This window comes from Mirounga leonina, unplaced genomic scaffold (genome assembly GCF_011800145.1).
Source record: "Mirounga leonina isolate KUSES-001 unplaced genomic scaffold, KU_Mleo_1.0 Mir_98, whole genome shotgun sequence".
Classification (NCBI taxonomy): domain Eukaryota; kingdom Metazoa; phylum Chordata; class Mammalia; order Carnivora; family Phocidae; genus Mirounga; species Mirounga leonina.
Window position 1 is genome coordinate 6,789,314 of NW_023270921.1, and position 13,791 is coordinate 6,803,104.

Consider the following 13,791-nt stretch of genomic DNA (forward strand, 5'->3'; position numbering starts at 1 on the left):
TATGGCACATGTCCCCACTGAGGAACATCGTGAGCCTTAACAAATAACCAGGTAAGCCCGGCACCATCCTAAGCTGCCACAAGACACCATGAAGCTGCTGCCAGTCTTGGAGCCTGGATACAAGCCCAAGAAAGCAACATGGTACACCTTGACCATACCCGCCCCCCCGCCCCCGAGATAGCTCCTGTGCTCGGGTGGGCCACAGTTGCTCATATTCACCCCCAGTTGGTGATGCCAAGAGAGGGAAGGTCTTCATTGTTGGGGGGGCAGATCTAAGCAAGAGCTTCTCAGATGTGCACACCACAGGTCCAGGAACACACCAGTGGGATTTAGCCACCCTGGAGGGCCTCTTACCCCATTACAAGCATGCCAGCTCCACTTCCTCTTTTTTTTTTTTTTTTTTTAAAGATTTTATTTATTTATTTGACAGAGAGAGACACAGTGAGAGAGGGAACACAAGCGGAGGTTGGGGGGGGGGTGGAAGAGGGAGAAGCAGGCTTCCCGCAGAGCAGGGAGCCCGATGCGGGGCTCGATCCCAGGACCCTGGGACCATGACCTGAGCCGAAGGCAGACACTTAACTACTGAGCCACCCAGGTGCCCCTCCATTTCCTCTTATGCACCTCATAGCACCTGGGTATTTGGAGGTGTTGACTAGTCAGGAGACTGAAATTGCCTACAAGTTCTGAATCCTGAAACTAGGACTTTGGACCATGCCAGAGGTGAGCATCCCCCACCACCCCTAAGAACATTCCACACATCATCTGCAGCCATTAGAAACCAGTTGTATGTCTTTGTGGGTGGAGAGAGAGGTGCCCAGCCCATCCAAGGTGAGAAGCTGCATGTGTTTGACACAGACACTCTGACCTGGTCACAGACAGACACTTGGAAAACCTCCATCCCTCTGGCATGGTCATGTGATGGCGTCAGCAGGGGACAAAGCTCTTCATCCACGGAGGCTTGGCAGGGGACAAATTCTATGATAATGTCCATTGCACTGGTAAAAATGACATGAAGTGGCAGAAGCTAAGTCCCACTGGGGCACCTCCCATAGGCTGTGCTGCGCACTCAGCTGAGGTTGTGGGGAAACCCCTGTATATCTTCGGAGGGGTGACTCCCCCCCAGAAGCACTGGATACAATGTACCACTATCACATAGAAAAGCACCATTGGACGGACCTTGCTTAAATTTGAAAATTTTCTACCACCTGGATGTTCCAGTCATTCTGTGTGTCATTCCACAGCCAGTGATATGTACTTCTGAGAAAGAAGATTCAAATTCTGTCACTCTGAACTGTGATACTAAAAAAGGGGCTTCCGCTGACAAAGGAGTGACCCAAGGTGGTGATTCACATGAAGAAAGTCAGACTGCCACAGGGCTCTGTTTTGCATTTGGTGGGATGAATACAGAAGGGGAAATCTATAGTGATTGTATTGTGACTGTGGGTTGACTAATAAATCCCATATTTTTATTAAATGACAAAAAAAGTAGGTAGATCTCTATGTCCCAGTGTGGAAAGAAATTAGAGACAAATTGCTAGATGAAAGAGCAAATTTCAAAAAAAAATTTGAATTAGTGTACAAGAAAATGCAAAATGAAATCTGTATTTCTACTCACACACATATATTCATGTACATGCAGAGACATAGTCCAGAAGAATATTTACTAACTAGGTATCAGTGGTTACTTATTGGATGAAGAGTGGGATGGGGATGGAGAGATCAGAGGAGAATCTCTGTACTGTTTGATGGTTTGTAGTAACAACATATTCACTTAACCCTGTGTAACTCGGAACAAAGGAAGATCAGGTGAGGATTATTATTGTTCTTACTACTCACTCCCACCACTACTGCTACAAATTCTATGAGTACTACCTGCCCCACACCGAGTGGGTCCTCAGCCAGGCGTTTGGGCAGGTTTCCAGGCTGTACATCATGGCCTCTCCGTAGTTCACAAAAGTCTTTTGCGATCTAGGGAAAGGGCAAGCAGTGTATAACTTAAAGGATTTTTGTTAAAGGTAGTCTTTACTCTCAAAGTGAGTAATTATTATATATTTGTTTGTTAGCATGGAATGTTCTGGAAATTTTCTAGCAATGGTATTAACAAGATATTTTATAATACACTTTCACAACTTTCAGAAGGACTGCCTTTTTTTCTTTTTTGTAGTTGTCTTCTTGAACACTAATATTTAAGTGAAAAAAGATTTTTAAGGAAACAGTAGCTTTGCATTGACCTAAGTCTACAAACCAGGAAAGAGGGGTCATGAAAGGTGTGAGGTGTGCAAACCAAGTCAGGGGAGGAAGTAGAAGAGGGGGTGTGAGTATGACCAAGCCAGCGATGGTCTTTTCTGGACTTTATTCCCTCCCTCCCACTGCTGAGGGAGTTGGAACATTCGAGAGGCCTGCCTCAGACAAGGTCCCATGCAAACGTGGCACTTAGGCTTCTGCCCAGCACCCCTGTAGGATGTGACACCCAAGTTGCCGTCTGTCTTGTCCTTCTGCCCTAGATGGCCCTTCCTAAGGGCAGGGAAGGCCCTACTGAGGAACCATCTGTGGGCGGTGGGAGCAGCAGTGGGTGGCCGAGGGACGGATCCCTGCTGCTAACTGCATGACTGAGGGGAGTAGCTGGGAGAGGGAAGGAGACCCAGACTTGGGTCTTGGGTTTAAATCCTAACACGCCCTCCCCCCCTCAGATGACTGAGAAACCTTGAGCAAATCTCTTTAGACTCTTGAGCCTCAGTGTTTTTCACATACTGTCTGGGTTTGGTGGGGGAGCCAGTGACCGATGAATGTGGAGATGCCACTGGAAACAGAGCATAATCCTTCTATTTTTATTATTGTTCATTGTGCTTGGCACTCCCATATAAATGAGGTCATGTTGCATAGGAGTGGCAAATTTATTAGTCTGAGGGTTACAAATTCAAAAGCTATGGGGCCAGTCAGGTATCAGTGATATGGGGAGAGGGGCTGGTGTACTACAGAAAGGGGAAGAGTGGAGACCATGGCAAGCCCCTGGTACACATTCTGTTCTAAGAGGGATCGACCGGGATTCGGTTCCCCCTGAGCAATGAAGGAATGAGACCCCAGAGGTGCCAGATTGTCTAACTGGCAAGGAGAAGGTAGAGTTTGATTTTTTCCCTAATGTGAAATCTCCAGGTTTGTAAACATAGGCTAAAACAAAACAAAACAAAAACTGCAAAGCTCTTAGGCCATCAGTCTGTAAACTTAGAAAAAAAATGAAAAAATGAGTAAAAAAAAAAATCAGCGGGCGCCTGGGTGGCTCAGTTGGTTACGTGTCTGCCTTTGGCTCAGTTCATGATTGCAGGGTCCTGGAATAGAGCCCCGCATCGGGCTCCCTGCTCAGTGGGGAGTCTGCTTCTCCCTCTGCCCCCTCCAACCCTTCATGCTCTCTCTCTCTCAAATAAATAAAATCTTTATTTTTTAATTTACTTTTTAAAAGATTTTATTTATTTATTTGAGAGAGAGTGAGAGAGAGAGTGCACAAGCCGGGGTAGGGTCTGGGACTCCAAGATCATGACCTGAGCCGAAGGCAGTCGCCCAACCAACTGAGCCACCCAGGTGCCCCAGAATAAATAAAATCTTAAAAAAAAAAAATCAGGAAAAGGCTTATCAGGAATGGCTTAGGTATTAGAAACCTACAAGGTGATATAATTGTCCCAGCAGGTGTGAAGGGAGAGAAGATTTGCAGAATGGTTGGAGTGGGTCCCACAGGCCTTTGAATACCAGCTTTGCCACTTCCTAGCTGTGTGACCCTGAGCAAGGCATTTAATTCACCTAGGTGTCAGTTTACTCATGTGTAATATGGGGATAATAATAATGCCTGCCGTAAAAGTTTACTGTAAGGAGTAAATAAAAGGTGGCTTGTAAAGCTCTGGCCATGTACCTTGCACATGTAATTGCGCAAAAAATTTAATTGTTGAATAAGTAAATGCTCTTAAAAGTGTTTTGCGAGCTGGAAAGTGCCCTACAAGTTAGGTGTGACTGATGTATACTCCAAACACACCAGTTTGGGTTTGATAATTTGGCTTTATGAGGAGTTTCAGTTACTATCTCTACTTTGACCTATGAGAAGTCTCTGCATATCTACAAGGACCCCTTTTGGTTTGCATGCCTTGGGAGCAGCTAAGTGTTGCAGATAGAGAGCCACCAGGCAGTTGGCTGTAAGGAATTACTAATCATCCATGAATTGTTGGTTTGTAAATATGAAACTCTCAGCATTGTTTGTCTTCATTGCATTTGTCTTCCCTTTTGGGAATTTTTTTTTCTTTGGGCTGGAGTTTCAAATATGGAAACATTGAGTATTGTATGTATGCTTTATTAATGACTGGAGCCACTGTGAATTATTCATTTCAACTATATGTTTTTTGCTTTTACTAAATTGTCCCAGAGACGGTTTACCTGGGACAAATTACCCTTACAAGGTACGTGTCTTGGAGTTAGGGGGAGGGTGGGTGTGGGGAGATAAGAGGGAAAGAAGGACATCCTAAGTATCTCGCATACTCATGGCAGTTTATAAAGCATGCTTGCACCTTTTATCACTTTTGATCTTTCCAGGTACAGATATTTAGGGTCAGGGGGTGCAGGAACTTGACAAAGTCATTCAGCAGGTTAGCAGAGTTGTGCCGGGACCTAGGAGTTTCCAGTTGCAATTGTATCTCCCTCTCCACCATCTCTATAGAATCTAGAGCAGTAGGTGAGGTGGCTGGAGAAGTGGCTGGTTAATCGGGTCAGTGGCCAAAGGAAACTCAGCACAGATGGGGACTGGCACTGGGGGGAGAGAGAGGCAGGATTCTCACCTCTGACTGAGATGATGGGCGCAGTTCAACAGGATGACCATGCAGTGCACAGTGAGGATCCCAATGGCCAGCAGGCTAATAGGACCCACCTGGAGGGGAAAGAGAGTGGGGACAGTGAGCCATACACTGATCATTCCCATAACTGGCCCTCTCCCAGTCTGGGTGCTAGGGCCCCTCTCATCATAAAGCTGCCTCTGGGATGGAGGTCCTTGCCTGAATGTCCTTGTGTCCCTAGACAGTCTAGTTGGAATGCCCTTCTTCCCACTACCTCCACAGATAGCCCATGTCTTTCCTCATCTGCCTTGGGTTCTGCCTTCTAGATCCCTCTTTCCTTCTTCACACCCCAGCCCTCACCTCCTCCAAGATACTTGAAGACCAAGGTTTCTCTTAGGACTTGGTTCTCTTCCTCTAGCATAGAGTTGCCAACGGGGGCTTTAGTGAAATTTTGGACCAGATGATTCTTTGTTGTGGAGGCCCTCTTGTGCATTGTAGGATGTTTAGCATATGCCTTGGCCTCTATTCAAGGGTCAGCGGCACTCCTTCTCCCCATAAGTTGTGACAGCTGAGAATGCCTCTAGACACTGTAAATGTCTTGGGAGGTGTGTGTGCAAAATTGTCCCCAGTTGAGTATCATTGCTCTAGCATGTCTAATTTGTCATTAACCCTATTATTTTTTAAAGATTGTATATATTTAAGGTGTACAACATGACAATTTGACATACATATACATAGTGAAATGCTTATACTGCAGTCAAACTAATAAAACTATCTTATCCTCACACAGGTTCCATTTTTTTGTGTGATGAGATTAAAAAACAGAACTCTTTATTAATCCTAATCTCTCAGATATCATTAGAGGGGCATAGAGTAAAGAGGGACTCCCTCACCTCCTCTGTGCTGGACACCTGTGCCTTTATAGATGTGACCTGATGTAACATTATCACAAAGTAACAAATGAGAGATCAAGAGCACCACTAGATTTCACTAGAACATAGCCTCCATATAACAGAGACTTCTTTTGATCTTGTTTACTTCTATATCCCCAGGGCCTAAGAATGCACATAGTAGGTGCTCAGTATGTATTTCTCAAATGAGTCATGGTCAGAAGTTCTGGTGGGAGATGGAGGGCAGAGAAATCATCGAATGACTCTTAGGGAGCAAAAATCAGAGGATAACAGAGCTATCTTCAACAGCAAATATCACATGGCTGAGGGCCATGTGGTAATAATACTCTTCAGAGGTTCTAGAACCCTGAGGACTTCAAAGGGGGAGAGTCTCATCTGTGGGTCGGAACTGCTACAGATTACAAGTCACGTCAGAAGAAGCCAGAGTCTTGATATGCCTTCTTTTGACATGCGGGCCACTTATGAGGCCTGGAGAGAAGGAGAAATTAGCATCATCTAAATGGAAGTCATATATTTGGCATGAATTCAATTCAATAGACATGAATTGGGACTTCCTTTGTGTCAGTCTCTACAGCAGGTATTGTGAGGAGGTGTAAAAATACATCAGAGAGTTCCTGCCCTCAGGGCTTTCAGGTAAGTGAGGAAGGTAGGTATTCTAAAAAATTATGTCTCATCTTTGTAAGAATTCTGGGTGCGGTAGATATAAGTTCTAGAAAAACACAAGGGGAAGTTGGCATTAATTTTAGTAGGAAACAGTAAAGTTTCACCAAGGAGGCATATTTCAAAAGACAGAAACAAGGGAGAAGAAAGAGCAGAAGCCAAGAGACAGAGATGGGATGAAGCTGGGTGTCAGGGGACTGGCGAGGCCTTCACTATCCTCCTCTTTCCAGCCACTTTCTCAGTCAACCTCAGGGTTTGAAACAAGAGCCAGCACTCACATGTCTGCAGGGACCAGGCTGCTAAGGTAAATGAGTGAAATGGGCTGGGGACAGTTCTAGGGAGTGGGGAGGACTGTGGCAAAGTGGATTGCGCATCAGTATGTGAGTATGGTGGGTCTTTAAGAACAGTGGTGGGGTGGGGGAATTGGATGAAGGGGGTCAAGAGGTACAAAATTGCAGTTATGGATAAACAGGTACAACATGATGACCAGAGTTAAATACAGCCTGAAAGTTGCGAAGTATATGATAAATTATATATGTGTATATGAAGATACGGATGTTAACCAAACTTATTGTGGTAATCATTTTGCAATATGTGTATACCAAGTCGTTATGTGGTACACCTTAAGCTCATGTATGTCATTCACATCTCAATATAAAGGTGTGGTACAACTTAAAGTACTGTCTGTCATTTATATCTCAATAAAACTGGGGGGGAATAAGAGTAATGGCCTGTCCCCTCTAGAAACACTCCATTTGGCTCCAGGCTGGCTCCACAGGATGGATGCTGAGAGGCACATTTCCTATTGCAGAGGGTACCCCCAAATTGCCCACTGATAAACAGTGCAGAGGCCTTAGGGGCCTACTACCTCTTTCCCTTTTCCCCCCAAATGGGTAAACCTAGTTTCCATTGCACAGGTTCCTCTCACCAATAAGCCGGCATTTTTCATGGCCAGGGGAAGCCCCAGGAGCCCTGTGCCAATGTTGCATTTCAATAAATGGATCAACGTTTGCATGATCCTGTAGGAGGAGAGTAGGGAGACAAGAGGTTATGTTAGTGGATGGGAAAGGTGACCCAAAGCTCAGGTTCCTTCCAGCATCTCCAGCACCCTCTGTTCAGAAGAGGAACAAAGACAGATAAAGTGGACCCTGGAATATCTGATGCAGGGCTGGTGCTAGTTTAGGTGACCCAACAAATATTTAACACTCAATAGGCTCTAATGAAAAGATTCACAATTGCTACCATTCTGGATAACTCCCTAGAAGCAGCTTATGCATTGATTCATCCAGTGATCTCTTTCACAACTTATTCACTCACATAATATTTATTGAGACCTATTAGCTGCTTAGCGTTTAGATGAACAATGAAAAAAAACCTGATAGTAATTTTCTCAATTTCTAGAGTAATTATTGATGCCAGGTCATTTGTTAATTTCACTCACTAGAAAAAGCATAACTTCTCCTGACATATGGAGTATTTACTGTAAGTTCACTCTATCCATTTACTCAACCAACATTCCATGAATTATTCCATGCTCTGCATGGGTTACAATTTAATAACAATTGTTACTGTGCATACAGCATGCTTACTACATGCCTGGCTGGGCGCTGGGTACCAGGGTTCTAAACACTCTCCATGCCTGTGCTGGCAGCTTCTGCCCAGGCACTACCCATCCATTGGGAATGAGAAGGTGGGACAGGATCATGAGAAGAGAATCAAGAAGGAACTGAAATGAAAAGCTGAGTGTAAGAGCAATGAACTCAGAGGTAAGGAGCACTGAGTTCTGAGTTCTAGCTCTGCCATTAACCTATGAAGTTTGGTCACTACTTTGGAAAGACCCTTAGCTGCTTACATCTTCTGTTTCTTCATCTGCCAAGAAAGAGAGAGAAAAAGGGAATAATTCTTGCCCTTACTTCCAGGGAAGTGGTAAGAATCACAAGGGGTATTAACATGACGAATCTTGGTATCATGAAGTGCTTCTAAGATGTGACCATCGCCACCATCATCACCATCCTCTTTATCAGCAGCATCACTACCACCTTTGGTCTGAACTTATGGTGCTCACCTGCTAGAAGGGCCCCCTTGAAGGGGAAGCCGAGCTGGGCTGATAGAAAAAAAGGCAAGTAAGGGCTGCTGAAGCAGGTAGAGGTGTCCCCTCCTCTTGGAATAAAAGGCACCTTGAGGAGGCCATTGCAGGTACCTCCTTGTGCAGTCTTAGAACTGTCTAGAGGCAGCCTGCCTCGGTCACAGAGTGAGTCCCTTAGAGACCGTGCTCAGTCTCCACGTCTTTGTCCCATCGGTTAGGGAGTTAGGGCTGTGTCCAATTTTACAATTCAATACTGACCTGGGAAAGGGTTGGGGCTGAAAGAACAGGGTAGGCCCTTGGGACCCCCCTGACTTCTTGCTTCTTCATTAATTTGGTCTATTCACCTGAGGATGGTGGGGGGGGGGCACCTATTGTCCTTTCACTTCCAAGAGGACATTTTTATGACTTTTATTTCTTGATAACTGTAATTATTGGAAAACATGTCAAAGCAAAAAAACAAAATACTACTTTTTATGTTTTGTCATTTCTTAGTAGCAATTTCTCCAACAGATGTGCTCTTCTCCCCCCTTCCTGCCCTCTGTCCTTCCATTCCTTACTTCTTGCCTTCAGCACCATCTTATCCAAGTTGAATCAGATCTCTTGGCAAAGGTGAGATCAACTTTTGGAGAAACCAGATGCCCTAGCTAACAGCATTATAGATCAGGGCCTTGGAGAGGAAAATACATGTTGGGATTAAAAAAAAAATTTTTTTTAATTTTTCTTTGAGAAATGATACATTACCATTGTAAAACAAAATACCAAAATTCCACTAATTGGAAATAACCACTGTTAGCATTTTGACTAGCATTCCTCTGGGCATTTCTGTTTGTTTTTGAAGGTACACACTTTTAAACATGCAGGACCATTATAGTACTGTATCCTAAATTAATTTTCTTTATGAATAGTATGTCCTACACATTTTCCACAGATTTCCTTCATCACTTGTAATGGCCATATTGCATTCTACTGCATGTGTGTACCATACTTTATTTAAATAATGTCTTATTGTTTCCAAATCATCAATATTATAACCAGTGCTTCAGTAAAATTATCATGCATACCTGTGTTATTATTTCATTAGGAAAAAATTCCTAGAAGTGGTATTTATTGATCAAAGGATATATTTATTTACATCTATACTTAAAAAATACTAAGTAACACACAGTATGAAATTCAAAAAGTAAAATAAAAACAAGAACCAAAAAACCTTATTAGTGAATATAAATCTCTCTCCCTCTCGGTCTCCCAATTTTCTCACCCCCAAGCTCTGTGTGTGTGTGTATGTGTGTACTTTCAAAGGAAGCATATGCCAAGTAAGTATTTGTATGTTTTATATAAATAGGTGTTAGGATTTGACATACATTACAACATCGCCATTTGGAAAGGTACCAGTTTCATTCTTCCTAAAAGGACATGACCGAGGGCATTTCCTGACATCCTTATTGACACTGGCTATTGTCATTTACAATCTCATTATGCCCAAGGCTATTATCTGATCTCATTACTGGATAATAGTCTAATTGGCAATAAAGTTCTAAGAAAAAGTTCCATGTGTCTGAGTTTACAGCAGTAAAAGTAGGGAAATGGGGCTAGCAGGTGTTGTTTCCTGGGTGGGTTTGTAGGAAGGAGGGAGGGAAGGAGAGAGAATGAATAATAGCAGATGCAGAAAGAGAGGAAAGCAGCCTCAAACTGTGGAAGAGCACATGGCCAGCCTATGATAAAAATCGTTCCTAGAACCAAGTTCATGTTGGGATGGCTACTCTGGGTTCTCTGCAAAAACTGGGAGACAAGTGTAATAATACCCAGAGCCACATGAATCAACCTTCTTAGATTTGGCTTTCATTTTTCCTCCATGCATCTCCTGTTCAGTCCGGGGCTAGAGGTGTTAGGAAGAGAGAAGTAGGCTGATGTGGCCCAGGGCTGTGAAGGCAGCGGCGCTTGGCCTCAGGTCGGGAAGGGCAGTGCGGCCACTTACGATAATCCACTGGCTTCCTCAGCAGGATGGATGTTCTCTGAAGCTAAGCTGCCCCTACTCTCCGAGAATGACTTGGACCTGTCGTCCAAGGAGCCGGGCTCACTGTTGAAGTCCTTTCCGAGCAGTGACGTCTTCAACATGGTGGGTAGGTGGTGCCAGCTCAGGGTGAAGGCCTATAACAGCCTTGAACCAGCCTCCCATGAGTTTTTCTCCAGAGAAACTAGGGCTGCAGGCCCAAGATGCTGGTTCCTGTTTCCCGAGGGTGCCTGACCCAGACTGAAGCCCAAATGTGTGAATCAGTGAAGCGCTGGTGGCAGAGGAAGCTGATGTTGACTGTGCCTCACCTGGCTTTTGGAGGACTTAGGAGAGTCTCAGCATGACCCTCAGTGCCCCTCAGAACTGGTCGGCCACAGGCCAAGACTCACCTGGGCTTCCAGTCCCTCCCAGGTCAGCCCTAAGTGCTGTAGGGCACAGGGAACAGTGTGACTGGGAGGAGGAAGTCACCATTGGACTGCAGGTCCTGGTGCCTGGACGTGGGGCCAGGTTCAGTGCTTGTCTATCTCTGAGGAAGAGGCCAGAGCTACCTCACAATGAAGGCTGCTCGGCCAATAAGGTGCTACAGAATCCCAGGATGCAGGTGTGGCCCAACCGAGACTGATCGGCCACCACCTTCCCTGGGTCAAGAGTGGCTTTTAAGCCCAGTTCAGGTGCTACCTGCTCAGAATTCCCACACAGGAAGGGCGTATGTTCTGTACCTACGTGGAAGAGAGTAAAAGTAAACTTTTAAAAAAAATCATTTATTCAACAACTATCTATTGAGCACCTAAGATATACTAGACAGTGTTCTCCCTACTGGGAATACATTAGGGGAGAAACTTACTACAATCTCTACCCTCATGGAACTACATCTAGTGAGGAGACAGACAATAAACAAATATGTCAAGTTATGTTAGTTGGTAGTAAGTACTATAGAGAAAAATAAAGGAATAAAGGGGAATGGGAAGTGCTGGCTTGTGGGGGGGCGCTGCAATCCTAGATGGGGTGGTCAGAGAGAGCCTCACTGAGAAAGTGACATCTGGGTAAAGGGCTGAATGGGATGAGGGAGCATGTCTCGTGTATGTCTTGGGTAAGAAACTTAAAGCAGAGGGAACAGTAAGTGCAAAGGTCCTGAGGGAGAAGAGGGCCTGGACATTTTGGGGATGGTAATAAGGCCATGTGGCTGGCTCAGCATGCACAAAGGAGAGGGGAGATGAGTAGAGTGGATACATATCTGGTTTGCCCAGGACTGTGCTGGTGTGTGTTTACTGCCCTGGCATAATTACCAATAGTGCCTCTTTCATTACCAAAATTGTCCTAGTTTGGATGATAAATTACATGGTCACACTAGAGGTACAGTTAATGTAAGTAGAAGTAATGGAAGAGGGATGGAATGGGATGGGTAAGATCTTATAGGCCACTGTAATGCCTTTAATTTTTACCCTGAGATGAGGAATCACGGAGGGGTTGAGAAGAGAAGTGACATGCCTTGCATTTTAACAGGACCTCTCAGGGCCATTTGGTTGGGAGCAGACTGAAGGAGGGCAAGGGCCAACTCGGGGAGATAATTAGGAGACCACTGTGATGAGCTGGGTGCCTGTCAACAGTGGTTTAGACCAGGGTGGTAGCTAAAGAGCTGGTGAGAAGCGCCTGAAGTCTGGGTACCTTTAAAAGATAAAGCCAAGAGGATGTGCTGATGGACAGATGAGAGGTGGGTTATAGAAGAGAGGGAAGGGTCAAGATGACGCCAAGAACTTTCACGTAAAGGGAAGGATGGCGTTGGCGCGCACAAGCCTTGTCTTGAAGTGCATTTTGCAGAGCAAGCCTGGGCATACCGTACTTGGCCCGCATGTTCATTTGGGATGGTCTAGACAGGCCACTTATGAAGATTATGGGAGCCACGTGTGCCCATGTCAACTCAGTACTGCTGCAAAATCTGCTCCAAGGGCCACTTCCTTCCTCCGAATGTCCAATGAGACCTCTCCTTCCTCTGATGCCCCAAGGGCTTTTCCTCACGTTGGAAAGATCATCTTAACCATTTTTAAGTGTACAGTTCAGTAATGTTAAGTAATCCCCAGTGTTGTGCGACTAACCTCCAGCCCTTTTTTCTTCTCACAAAACTGAACCTCTTTCCCCATTAAACCGCTGCCTGCTCCTCTCTCCAGCCCATCCCCACCATTCTATGTTTCTAGGAGTCTTACTACCCCAGGTACCTCATAAAACTGGAATAATGCATTATTTGTCTTTTTGTGACTGGCTTATTTCACTGGACACAGTTTCCTCTTTTTCACTTTGACCATCACCCTTCGAGGTCCCTCTTGGGCCCTACAAAGTGAAGGGTGTTGGTGCACAACTGTTGAGTCCTGAGCCCAACTACATGTTTGATCATCAGCCACTTAATTCCTATGTCTCAGCCTGTTTCCTTATCTGAAAATAGGGACAATGACAGGACATATCTCCCAGCACTGTTGTAAGGATTAAGTGAGACCCCATGCAAAACACAGTAAGTGCTTGGTGAGGGAAGTAAGAAAGGATTTTCTATGATTCTTGATTCAAGAGCAAGCTCCAAAAGTTAAAGAATCAGTTGGGATGGGGAGGGTGTGTGTGTGTGTGTATGTGTGTGTGTGTGTGAAACAAACAACAAAATTTAATACCCTCGCCACTCAAACACAATTCCAGCAATTGGTATTCTTTAGTGTTGCTGACAATTACTAATGAGTCTCCCCAGCTTACTTTTCTTAGTTACATCTATGTTACTAAATTTATTTTTTTCTTCCCAAAATTGAACTTTAGCCAGATTAGTCTAAATGATAAGATTGACCTGAGCATCTTACATGGTAGGGGCTAGTCCCTGGCAATGACTGTGACCATTTTTTAATAACGGAGGACAATCTTAAACTGAGCAAGCCTGGTTGGGGTGATGGAGGAATATGGCGGGAGAGGCAAGCACAGAGAGAGAAAGAAAGCTTTGCCACAGCTCTGAGCCCCTCAGTGGAAGTGCTTTGGGTCTGCTGATGAAACAGAAGTGCAGGGGGGGAAATGATCAGCCAGCTCTCTGGTCGGGTGGGCTGTGGACCACTGCATAGGCTATGAGTGCCCTGACTCCCAGCAGGTACTCTGCAGTCTAGGGGATCTGGGTGCGGTCTGCTGGCCCTTCTCTTACCTGAGCAGGGCTGGTGAGCATGAAGTACCTCCTTGAAGTCTAGCAGGTAGAAAGTAACACACAAAAGGAGCAGACCAGGATTTAGGAACTGGGACAGACACTCTCCCCCAACATCTTCCCTAGGCCATACAGGAAGGCTCATGGTTGAAAAT

At 45.0% G+C, this 13,791-nt stretch overlaps 1 pseudogene; it reads left to right on the forward strand.

Annotated features, from left to right (window-relative positions):
- Positions 1-1,937, forward strand: LOC118006683 (annotated as a pseudogene).
- Positions 1,938-13,791: the final 11,854 nt, after the last annotated feature.